We start from the raw sequence: 10,730 nt of genomic DNA, 5'->3' as shown, positions 1-10,730 counted from the left end.
TACACCCTGTATCTACGAAACTAAGCATTTTAGGACACACATTTGTAGGAACTTTTTTAAATATTTTTATCTGTAGAATATGCTGCCGAAGTTTCCGGAATACAGTTCGGACCACCCTGTATATTAATTATCCATTAGTAAAAACTAGATCACATAAAAAAATTACTGACTTCAACTGCTACTGCAATTATTCGCTGCATAGACTTTAATCGGATCAACCAGATGATCAATAACAGTGACATTTGTGACTTTTGTCATTTTAATTCACATCTAACTTATATTTCTCTCATTTATTGGATGTCGTCTGTCAAAATCTTTACGATAATTCGTGGGACAGATTTTATATACCACAAGAAAATAAGTTTAAATTAACTTTCTTGTCTTGCTTGAAAAAAAGTTGAATAATTATCCTAAATCGATCCAGATTTACTCAACCAATCGCGATAAAGCAAAGCCCTAAACTAGAAACTCCTTTTTTTGCGCGTCGAGGTTTAAAAGTCGACTTTCGTGTCAATTTTATTCAGTACTAATTTCAAAGTTTGCGACACGTAATCCATACCACCCGAATAACGACGGCCGACGACGACAAAAAACGAACGGGAGGAAACGAGAAAGGTATACAGGGACAAAGGGAGATTTAAAAAAGCGAACTTTTGCTTCCAAATAACTTTTTTAAAGCCAAATCCAAATAGAACTTTTTAAAAAAAAGTTTTAAAAAGTACGCGATACGTGCTAATTCCAGTAATAATTGGTCGTAGGAATGAACCAATATAATTAGTTTCTACAGGGTCAGGTTGTGTAAAAATGTGAAACGCCATATTTACGTAAAAAATGAGACATCAGTTGTTCAAATAAAATTAGTGAGAATTTATATTCAGTCAGTTTTTTTCTCAGAACTATTTTACAGTAAATAATAAGAGATTATCCCCATAATTTGCTTGATGTTTGTGTGATGAATTATGGACGCACCATTAAATCTTGGTGCGATTCTAATCTTCTATGCCTCAACCTGTCAAAAACTAAAGTTATGTCATATAAAAGTACTATACAACCTTTTGTACTTAATAACACTACTATTGACGTCGTGGACTCGTGAAATTCTTAGAACTTGTTGTAGACAACTCTTTAAAATGGGACTTGCACATCGAAGCTTTATCAAAGAAACTAAGCGCTGCCTGTTTTACGCTAAGATCAGTTTCTAGGAACTTAACTGATCAACCTCTAGAATAGCCTATTATGCCCTTTAAGAGTCACATCTTCGTTATGCCCTTCCATTCTGCACAACAAAATTTGATATTATTTTCAAACTTCAAAAGAGGCGTTCGATATTTATTGAAACCGAACAGTAGAACTCACTATCAGAATTTCTTTAAAAATTTCAAAATACTGACTCTTCCTTCTTTAATTCATTTTTGAATCCGTTTGCTTAATCCGCAAGCACATATCTGCTATTCCCGAAAGGCCATCTCACAATCATCCACTTAGGAATGCGGAGCTCGATCTTGATCTGCCAACCCCGAGCTAGGCTCAAATGCCAAAAAAATGGACAATCATCTGCCTTTGAATATCAAGTCGCTTTTATTCTTTCCCGCATTTCGCAAAGCTCTGAAATCATACTTACTGGAGAGTAAACGAATTTTTTGTTGGTGTTTAATCATGAACAATTTTGAATTTTAAAATTTTGATCATTTCACGCACTGGTCAAAAGTCGAGTATTTAATATTTTATAGCTCTCAAAATTATATCTATGTAAAAAAATAAAACAATTTCGGAAAACGGAAACATCTTGGACACAAATTGGAAAAAATGTTTCGAAACATTTCCACTAAAAGTATTTATACATATTACATGGGTTTGCATTTCAATGTACCTATCAAGAAAAAAATAAAAGTTTTTAAAACTGTCTCATTTTTACACCACTTTCATTGGCTAGTTTGTGTTCTTTGTACTATTATTTTTTTTATAAAAAGAAGTTTATCCGCTATATAATAATGTTATAAAATTATATAAGGATTCTTGCCACTTAACTGCTGATATAAAAATTTAATTCTACACTGTGTTTGTCATAGTGTGGATCAACCTGCTGTCACTACTAGTTTCGGAGCCCTACTCCATCATCAGGTGAGCTTGGACAGATCCACAAAATGACAACCACAGTTATAATAATGTGGATCAACCTTTCCTCACTTGGCCATTGCACGCAGGCCGCTATCTCCCGTTCGGGACATAATATCTAAACGATACTTTCCGACAAGTCGGAATTAACTATCTCTGCGCTCTGGTTGTCATTTTGTGGATCTGCCCAAGCTCATCTGATGATGGAGTAGGGCTCCGAAACCGGTAGTGAGAGCAGGTTGATCCGCATTATGACAAACACAGCGTAGAATTAAATTTCTATATCAGGAGTTAAGTGGCAAGAAATTTTATTATACTAAGGACTGGCAAAAGTTAGTCTTGGGTCGAGATTTCCGTATGTAAGAAGAGTACAATGCGTTAATAATGTACTGAACAAAGAGAGGACAGTAAACACGTTGCCAAACGTATGAAATAAACCGAGAAACTATGCACATCGCTAAGAGACGTGGAAGGGGATATAGCAGATTTGTCGCAGTTGATCGGTCGACCCAATCAATACCTCTGACAGTACTTAAAGTTCTAGGGAGAGGTGTACATCATGCGTTTAGCTTCACGATTTAATTACGTCTCTTGATACTTAATTTGTTTATTTTTTAACGAGTCGTAATTTTCCCTATAGCTTGAATTTTTTCAAGTGCAAGCTAGAAACACTTTCATTTTTGGTAAAAATAAGTGGAATTGAGTGGGTGTTCGATAGTGGTCGCGCTATTAGAACTCTGAATTCAAAAATCGATATCTCGAAATCTATTAGAAATAATAGATTGTAGTTGTTTTCAGGAACTTTGTTAATATTTCTGGCTGTATTTTCTTTGTGGACTGTATGTAAAAATCTTTACAAATAAAAAAATTACACGATTGCTGAAAATTGCTATGCTCTAAAAGTAAATGGATGGATTGTTTACAATTTTGGAATGGAAAAAACAACCTTATCGAATTTTTCTTATGTAAACATATTGTAAAATATCCGGTCTTGAAAATTAATAAAAGTTTTAATATTTAAAGTGATTCTTGAGTGTTATGTGTTAAAAAGTTGAGTTTTTACATTATCGCGATTACTGACGTTTTCTCGTTATAAAAAAATGACACCCTAACGATATCCACTCAATTCCACTTTATTTTTACCAAAATGCAAGTGTTTCTAGCTTGCACTTAAAAAAAATTCAAGCTATAGGAAAATTAAAAACGACTCATTAATAAATAAACAAATTAAGTATCACGAGACGTAATTAAATCGTGAAGCTGAACGCATGACGTACACCTTCCCTAGAACTATAAGTACTCACAGAGGTATTGATTGGGTCGACCGGTCAACTGCGACAAATCTGCTATATCTCCTTCCAAAAAAAGTCTTTTAAACATAAGCGGTTTGCGATCGTGATTTTACTTTACTTCATAGGGAAAGGCGTATCGGCAACGCCGCAACAGCACAACGTCGCGCGTCGCGTCGGTCGGTAGCATTTCTCTCACTCCGACTTAATAAGATCCCTATGCGATTTACTTCCACAAATGTAAATGCCGACCCAAAAGTAATAGTGGCCAGCACGGTATATCTATACTGCAAGAAATTTGTTTTCTATTTTATATTAATGTTTATACATTATTCGAAAATTCAATATTTTTGTAAAACGGTACTAAAATAAAAAATAAAGTTAATTTTCACCCATTCTATTTAGGGCTCACTTTACGGAAGGCGCTCAATAAGCAATTCAATCAACTATATTAATTAAATAAACTTCGTAGAAAATTCCGCACGATACTCTCGTATTCTCCATCAAAATTTTCTACAATGTTCGAGTAAAGCACGAAACTGGAACCCGTAAAATGCAGAACTACCGCCAGCGATACTCGGCTTGAGCGCTTGCCGATAAGTGTATATAAGGCTTTATTTTTATAGCAGTATATTTCTGTTTACATTTAATAACACGTGAAGATGTAGATATACCTCTTGGCGCTCTTATTTTTTAGTTTTTCTTATTATTGATTGATTTCCTGCATTTTAACGCAAGTGTATTTTTATATGAGTTCTTAACATCAATCTGAGGCAGATAAAACAACTTGCATCCTTTTTTGGCGTATTGTGATGATTTAGTGTTTTATTTTGCTGTGTAACACCAAAGGTTCCACCCCCCAACTGTAATAGTTTTCGCCTTTCCCATACTTTTTCTTAATTTTTGTGAAAGTCAAATGTTAAAGCACTTAGCAAAACATAGACACCGAACATTACTCGAATCGGAATAACGCTACGTAAAATATCTGGAAAAATTCGGAAAATACGTAGTATAGTCTGTCCAACGAGAAGATCCTTGACAGTGAGAGATGTGTCTGTCATTTTAATTTCAAAGTAGTTTATTTTATTTTACAAACAAATAAGTTGGTACAACTGGAACGCATTGCAGGATATATTTAAAATTTGATTGACAAGATGACAAGTGATTACTTCAAAATTGTATAAAACTGAAAAAATGTAATCGAGTTATTTTATTTAATAAAAACGGTATGTGTTAATACAAAACAAACAAGAACAAGGCACTACATACCAAAAAAATATAAAAAATAACTATTATTTACTTTCAAGCTTTATGAAACTACCCGCATTTATGATTATATTTATCAATATAACTTATGTACAAATACAAATTTGTAATATTCCACAGGTATAAATAAAACAACATAGGTAAATACAACAACTATTTTATTAATAATAACACCTACCAAATTTTATACCTTAAAGGTGGATTAATTACCTTTAATCTTAATTTTTTTAAACCAGTACCTTTTGACATTATTTTTCTGCACCAGTACTAAAATCCATTATTTACCTATCGTGTGATGTCGATATTTTACAGCTACTCCAGTTTTTAGTATGTGTTTAGTTTGATCCTTATATACGAAATGCACTTATCTACGACGAAATGGTATACAAACTTTATCGATGGCAACTTCATTGGTGTATAAGACTTTCTGCCTGGGCAGCGTGTATTAACCATAAACTGTGCTCTGGGCCTACAGTTAATTTTCACTCGATTTTTCCTCCACTTGACTTCAAAAGACACAAAACACACGTAATAATACGAATCAAAATGCATCATCTTTCAAAATGCAGGGTATTTAACAAAAGTTGACACAAAATTATAACCAATAATTTGGCAAGACTTTGACAAGCGTCAAAAATGACAAAAATCTAAAGGCGAGTTCATACGCATCGGCGTCCGTTTGTCGTTCATCGTTCCGTCAAACCAATAAAATTGAAATACGATCTGTCATTTTTTAAATAAACCAATAAAACTGGTTAAAAACAACAAGACACGACGTATGACGGATTTATATTTAAACCCATCCATAGATAACTTAAAAATTATTAGAAACTTTTTTTAGTAAAATAAATAGATTGGTATGGGACGTCATCTGCTTTTCTTCTGTCATCGTCTGTCGAAATCTTACCTGAGAAAAAAAACAGAGTATAGTTCTATGTCTACGGAATATTGGGATACCCTGTATTTAGTTCCAAAACTAAATGTATCTGCTAAAAATATGTAAATTCAGATTGCCTGTTCTCAAATGAGGATATTATAGTATATTTCGTGATATAAATGTGTCTTTATCTCTTAACAATTCTCGAGCAAAATTAAATGATACTATTAGACGCTACGTTGAGCACAGGGATATATTTCCTAGGAATTGGCTGTCTCCTTGCGTCTCCTGGGTTTGCAACAAAACAGATTACGCTCGCCTTATTTAATATAAGTACTATTATACCCTATTTTCTTCAAAATAACAACGCACTCTTACGTATTTGATTAGGTTAGTATTGCTGTATTAATGTTGAATTATAATATGAAAAACAATCAATACCAAAGTATTTCTTTGTTCCTATAAACACGCGTTTTTGCTAGTCAGCAGAGTTTCCTTAAAGCGTGTAATAACATGCAATATAATATGGCGTTCTTGTCAAACAATAACTATTTGTTAAAATCTATAATCTGTAAAATAAAATAAATCCCATCGCAGTCTTGCAATACAATTTTTCCACTATAAAAAGTTGTGCGATCTCGTGTAAAAGCAAGTCAGTTTATTTTACGCTATCTCTCTATGCGTACAACTTATCTGAGAGTTTTGATAGAGTAACTGTCGGAAACAAGAAATAGCCATCTTATCTGTAATAGTCATCATGAGTTAACAAGCGATCAACTCAGTATCAATCAATTCGAAATTTATCAAAGATATCGAAGAGAAGCTGAATAAATTCGAAAAGAAAACAAAGTCCACTCCTTAGTCTGGAGACTGCCTGCTCACCAAGGGATAGAAGGCAAATGAAAAAGCAAATAATCTAGTTCTAAAGGAGCGAACACTCCAATTAACTGGACCAGAAATTTCTTTTCCAAGTGGTAACCAATATCAAGAATAACTCTGTAAATTGTTGTCATTTATTCCGCATATTATAGTCAAAATTTACCTTTTTGGTTAACATTATAAGTCATGCTTTGTCCTTAACGGTACGTTTTACTTCAGTATGATCTTTTATGTGAGAATCGCTAACACGGATTCACTTTTGAAGGTTATTGTACACGACTTGTTTCAGAAACATCATCATTATTGGTACTTACATAAATTTCACCTGTTTGCCTATATTACGTAGTATAGTATACTGGAGAGAACTCTAACTAAATTGATTAAACCCTCCCACTCATTCTAAATTCTAAAAATAAAAATTCTAAAGTCAGTTTATTTTATTTAGTCTCTCTTTAAGCGCCTATTCAACAATTTTGTTAGAAATTGTTTGTATCAATTTCAGTAATCTTTATTTCTGTAATAATTATCATAACTTGACAATTGCACAGCACCATAATAATAAATGAATAATCTACCATCTCGATTACTAAGTAAATCTAAACAGTACCCTTAAAAATAAAGTTTTTTTTTTGAATAGAATAACAAATCATTCAAATTGCCAGATCTCACAACTTTTTTATAGTAGACGAATTGTATTGCGAGACTTGGTATTTTTTACATTCTATGTTTTTGATGGGATCTCATTTCTTTTTGTAGGTTATCCTCCTATTTTTTTCTCGGGTAATGTAAGGCTATTTCTTTGGTTCTGTAAAAAATAGCGTTATTGACGCCCAGTGGTAAATCTAGATCTCTCGGACGCCACCTCTGTTATTTATAGTGGTAGAGGTCCACGTTTGCCAGTACGGGTAGCCTTTAAACAGTAGAGTCTCCAGGTATGAAGGGGTGCAGGTAAAGTCACAACAAAACAATCAGTTTAAATTAAAATAATATAAACAATCTTTATTAAACTCAAATTGGTTGAGAAGCAGCCGTAAAGTCTTGACTCAGGCGTTTCGCGCAAAATGCCGCGGAGTAAGATTCTACGCAAGCGCGAGATTTTCTATTTTCTAACCAAGGGCGCATACGCGGCCCTAAAATGCAGGCGATTGGTGGATGGCTAACCCTAGTATTTGCGGTCGGAGCACTGCCCACTGCGGTAGATGCAAACCCTATCTTAACCCGGAGAAGAAACTTGTCTTTCGTTTGATCACTAGCCCACAATCCAACCGTACGTGAAAACAGCACCCCACGGTCAAAATTGTAGGTTTCTCTTCAATCACGGATGGATCAGGCACAGGAAACGCCTCCCGACAGTACTTGTGAAAGACGCTACCTACTGATCTGCATAGCCAGCCACCTTTTGAAAGACAGAGAACGGCCTTTCACAATTTAATGTAAAGCCGCTCACCGCTTTTCCGAAGGCGTTGGCTAAGACACACACGTGATTGAGTGAGGAAAACTGAAAGGAAAGTTTTCAAACGACAAGCTTCACTTGATGAAAAACGTGGCGTAGCACTACACTACAAAAGACACTGCGCAAGACAGGAGATTGCGGAGGGTGCGGGAAGTAGGCGGATGAGCACTTTCTAGAAAGCAAGGCTTTCAATTCTTCCTTCGGCGGAGCATAGTGGAGCTGTCATTTATTCACCACACCAGGTACCAAGCAACTGACGACTTTTAATTTTCTAACGGTACTGCTCTCGTCTACAGGAGTGGGGAAAGCAGCACACAGTGGAGACAACGGCGCGCGCCGTACCCCCGCGAGTATCGATCGAAACGAACCAAGACTCTACTACTTGCTTTTAAAAAAATAATTATTTTATAGATAATTTGATAATTAAAAGCTAATTAATTTAATCACTACAAATTAATTATCACAAAAATTAAGTAACATCGTTACAGTAATATATCATTCAAAATAATATTAAAGAAGTTCGGCAATAATAAGGTACTGACCTAGAACTATACAGGGTTCGGCAATAGTGCGTCTGGCATCTGTGGCTCTTATAATAAAAAAACTTAGAAATTTTGTTTGTGCAAACCTAAAGTATGTATTAGGATGTATTTCAGGAAAATATTTTTTAACTTCTATAGGATGGCTGAAAAAGATGTGTGTGGGTGGGAATGATTTTTTTTAAATAGAACCCCCTGTATATTACTACATTAATGGCTTCCTTTCTGATCACTTTACGTATTTTTAAGATATTAATAAATATGTTTTGATAGTTTCAGCAATATTAATAAATAATTCATAAAATTATTTTATCGATCAAAAATGTGTCTATTAGTGATCCCTTTTAAAAAAATTAAGTTTGAAGGCTACATTTTATTAGGTAATAACAGAATAAAGTTATTTTACCTCTCCTAATTTTATATCGGTACTTTTATAACCAAAATTACAAAGTTAAAAGAACGGCGAATCATGGCTGAATAAATTATGCGCAACAAAATAAAATTAACCTACGTGCTTGTTTTACAATTTAAAATATAGGCGGTAAATTTACAATGGCCCTTTTTGTAGGGCTCACAAAAAACAGGGAAGGGAAAAAATGTTCAACAAAGTCAATTTACAATGTAAAAAAGGCAATTCGAAGGAGGTTTTTATTTGAAAGAAGACAAAGCCTTTGCCGAGGCTATTTAGAATAATCGGTTTGCTGTTCGGTAGGGTAAACCAATGTCCTAAATTATTGCTGTTTAACAAATAAGCTAAATTTGGCTTTAGCTTCGATGTATTAATCAGTGTAAATTTTCCTTTTCAGTGTGTTTGTGGATATTTAGTCTGCTCTACGAATAATCGATTTTAATTCATATGTTATAATTCTTTCTTAATGCCACATATTAATTAATTATTTTAGTTATTCCCCTTAAATGAATTTAAAATATAATATGATTTAATGTTGAATTATAATATGCAAAAGAATCAGTATCAAAGCATTTCTTTGTTCTTATTTGCACGCGTTTTGCTAATCAGCAGAATTTTTTAAAGCGTATAGAACCATGCAATATTAGCGTCTTTGTTAAACAACAAATATTTGTTAAAATATATGTGAAACAAAATATACAGGGTTGTTCACCACATACGACACGGAGTATTGTAGTTAAACGATTAGATTTTCACAAATTGTAAGTTTTGGGTTCGTTGAAGGTCAATTAGAGCTACAATTTAAAAATATTTTTACAAGATACAGAGTGTCCCAAATAAGTAAAAAATATTATAGTTATATTTCTTTAAATGGAACACCCTGTATATTATTCTATTTTTGGATTCTACGATTGAAATAAAGGTAAATTTGATTAAGGTTTATCACACTTATACCTTACCGTTTTTGAAATATTTTCAATTTTATGAAATTGCAGTAAAAATTTTAAGGCTTTATTTCTCCCAGGGTATCAAAGTTTTTAATGCCAAATATTTATTGAAGATTATTTATTGATCAGATATTGTGTTGCAATAATAAAAATTTTACTACCTTATACAGAGTGTCCAAAAATTTATATTAAATAATTAATAGCTTTAAACGGCAATAACTTGTTTAATTTAAATGGAACACCCTATATATTTTACGTAAATCAGATGCACAATGTAATTGTCTATCAAATATTATTATACCATTTTTTACCCATCTCTTCAAGTTTTCGTAGAAAATGCATTTTTTTATAATTTAGGCCTCATTTATCGCTATACGCATGGAATATTGACATTTCAGATTTTTTTATAGCACCATAATATGTACAAAATGTACAGGTGGTAAATATTGCAAGCCCATTGGCATAGAAAATAAACTATTTAAATATTTATAAAAGAGTATACCAATTAAATATACCATCATTATTAAATAAATGTGGATTTGGCTCAGAAATCAATATAATAATAAGTTATAAAAATGAATGTCTGTCTTTTTATAAATAAGCATTCGTTAATAAATGAAGTAAAATCTATAAGGTGTTGCTTTTTACCACACTGTCTAATACACACACAAAATTCGGTTTTTTAGTATTTGGAGCAAATATTACTACAACGTAAACAGTCAAATAATGTAGTTTGAATACTGGGATCATATTAATTGGTCCTCTTTAACAAAAAATATTTAAACAGTTTTTTTTATTTTTTAATTAAATAAGCGAACTAGATATATCGACAATATTAGTATCTGTACCCTTTGAAAATTTGTTATATCATTAAAAATAAGCTAAAATGCCAATATTCCATGGGTATAGCGATAAATGAGGTCTAAATTATAAGAAAATGCATTTTCTATGAAAAC

This window comes from Sitophilus oryzae, unplaced genomic scaffold, assembly GCF_002938485.1.
Source record: "Sitophilus oryzae breed Bouriz unplaced genomic scaffold, Soryzae_2.0 scaffold_179_pilon_pilon, whole genome shotgun sequence".
In the NCBI taxonomy this organism is placed as follows: Eukaryota; Metazoa; Arthropoda; class Insecta; order Coleoptera; family Curculionidae; genus Sitophilus; species Sitophilus oryzae.
Note: the sequence above shows the minus strand (reverse complement) of the source record.